The 11,797-nt window shown below is 31.4% G+C and overlaps 1 pseudogene; it reads left to right on the top strand.

The window, feature by feature from the left end:
- The first annotated feature begins 9,591 nt into the window (after positions 1–9,591).
- On the top strand, positions 9,592–10,539 carry LOC114417495 (annotated as a pseudogene).
- Positions 10,540–11,797: the final 1,258 nt, after the last annotated feature.

Here is an 11,797-nt window from a genome sequence, read left to right as displayed (position 1 = left end):
AATGGAGGGAGTATATTTTTTTAATTTGATTTCTTTAAAATGAGAAGTTCAATTCATCGTATTTATAAGAGGTAAATGAGAAAAATATTAAAAATTAAAGAAAAAATAATTGTTTCCAAATGTTATGGACAAATATGTTTTTAATACTTGTAAAATGAGCAAGTTTTATTTTGACCTCTATAAAAATATTATTTATTTTTTATTCCTCTAAAACTTGAAATTGTCAATTTGGTCCTTATAAATTAACAAATTTTGGTCTTTGTATTTATAGGGCTTACTATTTTTTAGTTCCTAAACTTTTTTTTATCTACTTTTAATCATTCAAGTTCTTGTTCCGTCCTAATTTTTAATCCTTTAACTTTTTTTCATCCTTACATTTTGTCCCTTAAAATGATTAAAAGTAATGACATGAGCAAATAAAGGACTAGTGTTTTAAGACTAAAAACAATGATTTCAGACGTACTTCTAGTGTTTTAAGAAACAGTTGCTGTAACATTTTATTGCCACTGATTAAAAAAAATTGTTTTCTTGTCCCACTAAATAAATTTTTTGGATTTGTTCCTGCCCACAGTTGTGCATTCAATACCATACTATAACCAATATTTCTAGAGAGAAACCTGTAATCCATCGACCATTATCATCTCTAAGAGCTCCACCACACGCAAGGGCATAGCTAGGACTTTTAATATTATTTATTGTCTAAATATGTTTTTAGTCTTTATAAAGTGAGTGATTTTTAATTTTGGTCTCTGAAAAAAAAAATTGTTTTGTATGCCTCTAAAATTTGAAATCATCATTTTGGTCCGTATAAATGAATGAATATTGATTTTAGTGCTGTAAGAAAAAAAATTTATTTTTATCCCTCTAAAATTTGAAATCATTATTTTTCATTCTTAAAGTTTAGTTTGAGATAGATAAATAGTAGAATTTTTTATGTTTATAGTCCTTGAACTATTTTGTTTTTATTCCCCGATCTTTTTTATTTGTTTTAAGTCATTTGAATTTATGTCCGTCCTAACTTTTAGTTCATTGACTTTTTTTTATCATTATTTTTAGTTTCTTAAAATAATTAAAAGTAATGAAAAAAAAAATTAAAGGACTAAAAGTAAGGGTGAAAAAATAGTTAAGGAACCAAAAACATAAACAAAAAATTCAGGATCTAAAAATTAAAGATTTTAAAAAATTTAGGGGCTAAAAAATAGTTTACCTGAAATAGTATTTAATTTAAGAAAAAAAAATAGAGATATCACATGCTAACACAATACCAAAGACACTAGTAGAACCTCTTCGAATGGTCACAAAGTTTTTGGACTAAAAACAATGATTTCAGCTATTGAAAGATTATAAAAAATAACTATAACGACTTAAATTAAAATACACTCATTTTTAAAAACTAAAAAAATATTTAAGTCATTTTTATTTAACTTTAACATCACAATTTTTCTATTCTCTGTACATTATATTTTTATTTACCTTTAAAAAAATATTTAAGTCATTGTAGGAAATTTTGGTTGGAAAATGGTCTGAGGAGCTTTGCCTTCAGCTAACCTTGTGACTCAAGATAACCAATTAAAGTGTTAATAATTAGATTTATACGATAAAATTGAAAATGTGCATGATATTAACTAAGTAGTATAAATTTAAACATTGAAAGAGAAATTAATAAATTAAACTAGCTGGCAACATTTTTTATTTGTTGGAGTGGGAGAATGAATGAAAGAAGGTAAATAATACTATATATACCTTAAGTACAATACTGGGCACAATGTCCAAAAGGACTTCTACATCGCACTTATCTTCATCATGGAGGTGGGTCAGATAAACTTTCTCAAGGATCTCAGAGTCAGTGAGATCAAAGGGGTTCGGAAGCATGATAACAAATACAATATATGAAGATTGTTGATTCGTGATGCTAGGCCGTGGTTGAGATTACATGGGAAAAAAAGGAAAAATGTTTCATCGACACTCAAATGTTGAAAAAAATTAAGAGAACGAAATAAAGATCTAATAGATAAGATGATGTTATAAGAGAGAAAGTAAGAGAAAATAAAGGTTGTCAATGAAGTAGTTACACTGTCGTGATATCCAAAACCAAAAATTACTATAAAACACTATTAATGTGATACCTTGCCATCAGAAGGAAGAGAGAGAGCTGTAGAAAGAAGAGAAAAACCCGTGAAAACTCCAATTTCTAGTGTTTTAATTTCTTTGCGTTCATGATTTTTAGAAGAATAGATAGGAATTGAGCCTCATCCACCGGTACATTCATCATGCTCCTGCCAGTGCCACCATATATACATACATATGACTATTTTTTTGGTATTAAGGGGGCCAATGGCCCAAAAACAAGAAAGACTTCCTTGATAAGACACTGCAAATTAAAAGGTGCTGAACTAGTTGTTTTACACATTTTAAGTGTGTGTCTAATAGAAGACTTACTCCCATCTGTGTTGCATTTCACTCACCCAATTGGAGGGGGTACCCATCTAAATTTAATGAGGCTGGGTGGTATATGCAGCATGTGATTTAGATAAATTCCGTAGGCCACTCTCATCAACATACTATTCAATAATCTTGGATGACACCTATCCACCTAAATTGACACTCATTTAATATGCAATTGCCCATCTACCACCTTTCATAATCCACTCCCAAGTACTTTGAATCGCCCTCCAAACCTTCTGGCCAGAGGCTTAATTAAGCCATCAAGGCACTTCATGATAGTATCCATATGATATGATTAATAGAGGCTTCCCCCAAAAGGAGGCCATCCGCAAAGCTAAATCACTATGTATGATGTACCGTTACGTTCCTTGACCAAATGTATTATTTACATACTTAATTAAAAAAAAATCAAAAAGAAGAAAAGGAAAAAACTGTAAGATCGTTGTGCGTAGCTGTAACTTACTCAACCCCAAATTTCTGTTATTAAATTCTATAGTGCAGCAAAGACATCCAAAATATCCCCTTAAAAACCAATTCATAAAGGGATGACCTACCCAGCTATATAAACACTTATCAAGTTTGCTAAACATCCGATGTGGGACTATTCTCAACATCTGCAGTGTTATTTAGTGTTATTTCTGGGAGTTGCTTCAATTGCTCGTGCTCTTTGGGATAGTCACTCGTTTCAAAGATGTAATAGTTAAAAAACATGCAGAAAAATAAAGTTAATGTGTATTTTGTAGGTTCTAAGGAAGCACAAAGTAACTTAATTGAATTAGGAATATCACACGAGCCATATACATAAGAATAAATGGTTTGCGAGAAGTTAGATTTTTTGAATGGAGATGTAGATATGCAAATTCTTTTCATATTAATTTTGGGCAAATGATGAAGCTAGACTAATAATTGATTAATAAAAAAATATTTTACACAAAATTGATAAATGGGGCTTGATGGGGTTGCTGATAGTGCCAATCGCAGAACAAACATGATGGTGTTTCATTTTGCTTGCAGAGAAAGAATTAATGATTATAGCAAATTAAGGGTTATAATATTATATTACATGTATGAGATTGATTTTAAGTGTATGTGCATACATGAAGGGCTTAATTTAATTACCTTAAAGAGTGCTGGACTTTTGAGGATGCTCTTCTGTGCTGATGAGCCCTCCATGGTTGACATACAGAGCAAAAAATAACAAAACATAGACTTTGAAGAATTAAGTTGTAACTTAGAAAATTAAAATGGTGGAACTAAAATATATTTATAAATCAAATTGAAAGTCGACTTGAATTGATGATACATGAGATTTAATAGTCTTCAAAACAGTCCGCTACATGCAAATAGAATAGCTAGAGATATGCTAGCTCCACTAACATTTCCCAATATTGTACTTTGGAAAATTTACAGACTTGTTGGATGCCTCCACCTCCATATTGGATCAAATTAAACACTAATGCGGGTTCTGGTGGTCTGCTAAGGGATGAAAATGGAAATTTATAACAGCTTTCTCATCTATAATTGGAGCTTGCTAGCTCTATCACTAATGTGGAGCTTTCGGGATCAAGAAAGGTTTAAGACTTCCTTGGGATCGTGGTTTCAGAAATCTAGTTGTGTAATCAAATTGAAAAGTTGATATCACTCTCACTTTGGAGGATTGTTCTAAGTCCCATCCTTGTGTCTAAGAAACTCGAGTACTTTTTTGTTGATGGTCATATGATTCATCAACTGGGTGCATGCCTATAGAGAGAGCACATGTGTAAAAACATGCTTAGTGCAGAAAATAATAAAAAGATATATAAACAACTGGTTGCATGCCTATAGAGAGTGGACATTCAGCAAACATAAGTAAAAACATGTTCAGTGCAGAAAATAAAAGCATAACAAATTAAAATAGAAATTTCATCTTGGTTATCAACATATGAATTGAAATAAGCTACCCACCCACAATTCATGATATAAACCCCACCAGAAAATAGAACCCATCACAATTAACCAAGACTTCTTTGAGTCAAACACTTTTGCTCTGTAACTTGTTAAGTAGCTTTGTCAAACTGATGTGCCTTCTATTCTGCGTATCCACAAGTATCATTACACATTGTAATTATAAATTATATAATTTACCCCCAAATTCATATTTATGATGCATAAACTCAACTACAACAAAGATTTTAGACAGGCAAGTGGATTACAGTATAAGTCCTTCTCTTACATGCCTCACGGGCAAGATCCTTGATCTCCATTCTGAGGAGCAAGTTGTGCCCTTTGATACCTATAATTAAGGGAAGGAGAGGAGAATAACTACCAAATAATGAATGGTGGGTGCAAATATAACAAAAAAATCTAAACCAAAGAAAATAATGAAAAAATAATGCCAATCATAAGAAGCTTTTTGAATAGATTTACTTGCTTTCTAACTGCTTTTGTGATGCTAGAACCTGGAGGAAATGAAAATACACATGTTTATTGAAAACATCCATTTATATAGAGTTTGCAATATCATTATGCATTAGCAATCCCCATTTCTTACAAATTGAATAAAAGTAAAACCCAAGTTGGAATATAAAAATTGATCACTAAGGATAGAAGGATACAAAATGTGTGTGAGTGTGTGAATAAAACAAAGAGGCTTGACAAACTCATTACATACCCATGTTTTAGCTTGGCAAACCTTTATCAAATTATTGTTCATATCCAGCACACCTTGTTCTAATATCTTAGGATCTATATGAATAATATTGAATGCACATCAACAAAAGGATCTATATATTAATATTGAATGCACACTAAGGTGCAACACCCTTGCAATCAATTTCTACTTCAACCATTTGGATACCAATCTCATTCAGCAAATTTAGAGCCTACAAAAGAGTCGATGCTCCCCCTTATGTAGAATCCAGACTGCCATGACTTCATAAAGTCTTAGTATGTCAGTCAAATAATTAACTGGCCAATATAAGGCATTTCCCAAAATATACTATTAACATTGTACGTACTTTCCCCTCATTGCTGATATCTTAGAATTGGTTTTGATAGTTGTGGTTCATATGTCTTGTATTTAATATTTTTTATACTACAAAAGGAAGGAAAAAAAGGAAAACAAATTGAAGATTGATTCACCAAGGTTCCACTTTACTGATTGACTTGGCAACTAATTAGAGAACTAGAGAAATCGTGTAGCTCAATGTGCAATGATCCCCAGGTCTACTAGACATCAAAAAACGCTTTATCCACCTCCACTTACAAATCATCAATGGATTTCAAAGCCCAACCCAGTTTGTAATATTGAATATTCTTATATATATTGTCAAGTCCAATAGCCTTCTTGAGCATATTAACTATAGGGCATATAATCACAGCAAAGTCCCTCATTCTAACACAACTCGAGTTCTTCCATGGTTGTTTTATTTTGGCATTGGTAGGGAGCATTGAGCTATACAATATGAATTTTCATGCGCATATACTTGATAAAGAGCTAAAAGTTAGTAGCTGCAAAAATATTAAGAAAAATTGAAACGTAATAGCAACACCAAAAGTAACAAAATGATTAATACGCATAAAGATATTACGTGAACACTAAAAAAAAACAACTGATTTTTCTTGTGCAGGTGAATATTTAATAGTGGTGCAATATATATAATCTAATTTTTGTGCATGCCTTAAGAACAAAACAAAGACAAAAAAAAAACATAGCCAAAGCTGTATAGAATGGAAAGAAATCCATATTGGAATGTGTTCTTGACCATATTCCGCACCACCAAAATCCCTAGTGAGAAAAAGTAAACGAAAATTAGACGTGTGAGAGAGATGAACAAAAGCGAAGTAGATATCTGAAATCCAACTATAAAGGAACACAAAAAGAGCAAGATCCAATTCTCAAAGACCAAGACCTTTGCAGTGTGTGTGAAACCCTCTTTGACCAACTCAACTCCACCTTCCGCCAATTTTTCTTTGCTCTGCCTCAGCGCCACCATGACCATCACACTCGGTCTCTTCCACCTCTACATCCAATATTATGAACGAGTAAGAGGGCTTTGATGGCGGCGATCCAATCATGCATCTTGTTGAGCCTCTTGGAAATGGTGACGAGAGAAGCGTTGATGTAGCTTCTAGAAAGCGACGCCAATGTCAGGATTTCTCTGACATATTTTTCATCGGTTGGGACTTATTCATGGTTGGTGGCTTTGACGATGAAGACTTTGAGGTTGGGGGCCAAATTGTCGGTGAATATACTACCTTGGATTGGGGCTTAGGGTTTCCTCCCAGTGAGAGAGACGAGGCGCGAGTTAAAGAGTCACATGCCTTTTAAATAAGTTAGATGTGTTTTCAAAGACGGTTCTTCATGAAACGATGTAGTAATGCATTTTCAAATATGATTTTTTCAAAACTGTCTTTGAAAAATTACATTTAATTATAAAAAAGTTACCGCCCTTTTTTAAGACGATTTTTATAAAACCGTCGTAGATCCGTTGTCGTTGTAAAGTTTTATTTTAGTAGTGGCCCTTGAATATGTATTGGGTTTGGGTCGGACACCACTGGATTTAATTGAATGAAACTGAATCTGACCATTTTAACCGACAGAACCCAACTATTTTTAACCCGCAAATATCCACTATTTGAATCGAACCGAACCGTCTATTAGCCTGTTTTATGTCTTCGATATTTCATTTTTTGATGTTTTATTTTTTTCTGCTCAACCCTATTGACTCCATCATTGTATTCTTTGGGATGCTTTGATGGAAGTTGTATAGCTTTGCTGAAAAAACAATTGAGAAATTTATGACTAGAAATTGAGACAAATAGAATTTCTTAGTCTTTTATGTTGTATCTTGTTGAATTTATGGGCTAGCTAACAATTTTGTAGTGATTCGACAAATATATGTTGGATTTGGTTTTTCATGAGCCGAATTTGAATAGTTTGGGGAAGCATTAAGGAGTATAAATTAAAAATATTTGAAGAGGACTTCTGAAGCATATTCCTTAATTCTACACCATTGAAAAATTCTATTATACTCCAAGCTCATATGATCTCTAACTCATTTCTCGGCTTGTATCAAAACATACAAAAGGCTATATAAATCAGTTATGAAATATTTGATTGGTGTTTGTTTCTTGTTTGAAGCTCCTTTAAATATACACTTAATTATTATTCAACCTCTCACTTAATTTTAACCATTTGAAATAAAATTGTCGTAGGTTGCTCGATTGGAAGAGAAGGACAACACTCTAGTAATAAATGATATCAAGTGGTTAGCATGTGGTTCACTAGAAATAGTGAGAAGATATGAGTTAGATTTCATACAAAGACACATGAAAGGTGCTTAAAGACTCAAAACAGTAGCATTGTCGTAACTGTTAAGACATTAAGTTATGCTAGTTCAAGAGATAAAAAAACCCAAAGGAAGGAGAAATCCACTTCTATGGTGCACTAACATATATAATACAATTGGATTATTCAGGAAGATATGAGGTTGTACTTTTCAAGTGTGATTGGGTTGATATAAGCAAGGGTTGCAAAATTGATAATTTTGGTATGCCATTGGTGAATTTCAATTATTACAACATACAAGGAATGATATATGTGATGATCCATTTGTTTATGCATCTTAAGCTAAAAAAGTATGTTATGTGGAGAATAAAACACAAAATGATTAGCTTGTTGTTGTCCATGCTAAAATCAGAGATGTATATGATATGGGTGATGAGCAATCCAATGACATAGATCAAGGGAATGAACAAGTCTTACAAGAGATAAATGATAATGATTTGATCAGACCAAAAGCCAATGATAGTGATGATATCATTGAAGTTATAATACCTATGGAAAACATTTTACCACATGACAAGGATGATAATTATATAGATGGTGATGAGTGATGCAGACTTCTTTTGATTTGTTATTATCTATTCTATTTGAACATTTGGTTATATTTTTAGTATAAATGTATTGAACATTTTGTCACATTTGTATACTCTTATTCCTTTCTTTAGTTTTCTGTTCTTATTGTTCATTACTCTTGTGTTTATTTTTTGTTGTATAAAAAATCACTCAAAATATAATGATTTTATCAATTTGAATTTCTATCAAAAATTTGTTTGGTTGTTTCCTCAGTAGTTTGATTCTTGTTGATTAGATATTGGTGAGAAAAAAGAGGTTACAAGCAATCTAAATTCACATTTTAGGTAATTTCATTCATACCACTTGTTACTACTTTATTCTTCTTTTATTTTTTGGCATGGTGTTTAAAAAAATCACAGTCAATAATATAGATATATATATAATTTATATTATATTTTATTTTTTGGATTGATTTATTCAGCATACTATGGGAAAGCGTAGAAAGTTGAATACCATTCAGAATGATGATCAATCACAAGCAAAAGAGCAATCAATTGAAAGCTCTACTGAAGTGAACCAAAATAACAACTCTATAATTAAAGAAAATTCACAATTTGAAAGAGGTATAAAGATTTTATTAACTTAATTTCTCTATTTTATCTTGAAATGTTTATGACACAATTGTTTATTAATTAAATCAACAATCACAAATAGAACAACACATACAAGAAGAAAGTCATGTTGAGTCTCATACTTCTCTTGGAAGTGCAAGGAAAGTTCAACTAAAGGTAATTATAATTTTTGGTCTTTTTAACAATACAAGTATATATATATATATATATATATATATGTGTGTGTGTGTGTGTGTGTGTGTGTGTGATAAATGTCATATCCATGAATGATTTAGGTAAAAAAAGAGGACTAGAGGTTATACAAATATGCTAGATGTGTGGAACTTTCCATATGGAGAATTCATACTTATTAAGGTAGATCATTGGGGTAATCCTATGGGTTGGGAAAGGAAAACTCTACTGAATGCAATTGGGAGCTTGGTAAGAAAACACCAATGTGCTCTTATCAATTTTCTTAACTGAAAAGACATGTCGATCTAAAGACTATATTACTGACATGGTTGAATTGATTCAAGTCTAGTATAAAACATTATAATTGTTGTTTCTTGTAAAATTTTATGTTTTGTAATGTCTAACTAAATGGTCTTATTTGTTTTTTAATGATACTCATAATAGAGTAAGTTTATATTTGTTCCTGAATTAACTTAATAAACAAAGGAAATATTGTCAGATGACATGAGCCTCAAATGGAGACAATTTAAATATGAACTGAAATCAAAAGGATATGATGAGAGCAACACTAAGGAGGAAATGGTTGCACACATCCCGAATCCAAGGGTTGATCCTTCTCAATTTTGTGATTTAGTACATTATTGGTGTTCTGAGAAAGGAAAAATATATATGTATAATGTGACCAACCTTTGGCTAAAATAACAATTATATATTACATGCCTATTTTTATTGTTGACTTTTTATATTTTTTGGTAATAGAAAATAAGCAACATTAACAAAAGGAATTGTTCAAAATATGAGAACTTGCATTGCATGGGAACCAAGAATCTTCCAAGACAGATTCATGAGTTGGTTTGTCTTTTTTATAGTATAAATAGGATGATTGATTTTTTTAACTACTGTTAGAGAAAAAAGGCTAAGGGAGTGCAACCTTCTCAGGAAGAAATTTATATTGACACTTGAACTTCAAAAGATGGAAGCATCGATACTGAAAAGGCTGCTACTGTAATTATAAGAATTTTAAATTTTATTTCAATACTTTCTCTTTGTTTAATGTTTTGTTTTGCTCAATTTTCTAATAGAGGGTTATGGTGTGAGGAGGAATAACTAATGAGGAGATTAGTTTTGTTTAGTGACGTTGAAGTATTAAGGATATTGATGCATGGTAATAATTTATAAGGTGTATTTTATGTATGATGAATTAAAAAAGAAAATGGTTGAAGCAGAGAGTTCACAAAATTTACAAATTGGACAAATGAGATATATTCAAAAGTCAAAAGACCTGAAAAAAGAGGACGTGTGCGTTGTCTTGGCAAGCTTCCACATTAAGCCAGTTCATCTCAAAGCTCTTATGCCGATAATAGAATTAAAAAATTGGAGAATTTGCTTGGAAACCTTGTTGTCCTTAAAGTAGGATTTGTAGAAGATCCATAAATTAATCAAGTCTTATAAACTATAGATGAAGAGGTATGAATTTATAATTCAACATATTCAAAGATTTAACTATGATATGATACTTTACAAAGAAAAAACATTCTTTTACAAAGATTTAACTATGTTATTGGTTACTATAGATGCTATATATCTTCTCATCTTTGTTATGTGTTTTGGGATACATAAATACTCTTGATTATTTTTGTGATTATGTGAATTCCTTTGAAAATGGACCTTTGTCCCCTTCATCCTGTGGAAGCAAAGCTTCATGATGAATCAACAATGATTCAAAGGTGTTTTGATGATAACAATGATAACAACAAAAGATGATGACAAAGGTGATGAACAAAAAGCTGAAAAGATCAAAGAACAACTCAAGTGAATCAAAAAACATCCATCTCAAGAATCAAGATTCAAGATTCAAGTTCAAGAATCAAGAAGAATTCAAGACTCAAGAAGAAAGCCTACAAACAAAGATTCAAGATCTCAAGAATCAAGATCAAGATTCAAGATCTCAAGAATCAAGATCAAGATTCAAGAATCAAGAATCAAGACTCAAGATCTCAAGAATCAAGATCAAGATTCAAGACTCAAGATTCAAGAATGAAGAAAAGACTCAATCAAGATAAGTATTAAAAAGTTTTTCAAAACTTTGAATAGCACATGAGTTTTTGACAAAACCTTTACCAAAGAGTTTTTACTCTCTGGTAATCGATTACCATATTGTTGTAATCAATTACCAGTAGCAAAATGAGTTTGAAAATGTTTTCAAACTGAATTTACAACGTTCCAAATATTTTCAAAAGGCTGTAATCGATTACAATGTTTTGGTAATCGATTACCAGTGTTCTTGAACGTTGAAATTCAAATTTAAAAGTGAATAGTCACATTGTTTCACTCAAAAGCTTTGTGTAATCGATTACACATATTTTGTAATCGATTACCAGTGTTTGTTTCTAAAAAATCTAAAGATGTAACTCTTCAAAAAGGTTTTGACTTTTTCAAATGGTTTTTAAGTTTTTCTAAAAGTCATAACTCTTCTGAATGGCCTTCTTGACCAGACATGAAGAGTCTATAACAGCAAGGCTTTGTTTTGCATTTTGAATCAATCATTCCAAATCTTTCTAACAAACTCTTACAATCCTTTACAAGCCTTGAAATCTCTTTGAAGTTCTTCTTCTTCTTCTTTGTACCAAAAGCTTTCTGAAGTTTTCTGGTTTTCCAAACCTTGAAAACTTGTGCTATTCATCTTTTCATTCTCTTCTCCCTTTGCCAA

The sequence above is a fragment of the Glycine soja genome, chromosome 6, assembly GCF_004193775.1.
Source record: "Glycine soja cultivar W05 chromosome 6, ASM419377v2, whole genome shotgun sequence".
NCBI classification, from domain to species: Eukaryota; Viridiplantae; Streptophyta; class Magnoliopsida; order Fabales; family Fabaceae; genus Glycine; species Glycine soja.
The sequence above is the reverse complement of the archived record's forward strand: the minus strand, read 5'-3'. Positions and strand labels throughout refer to the sequence as shown.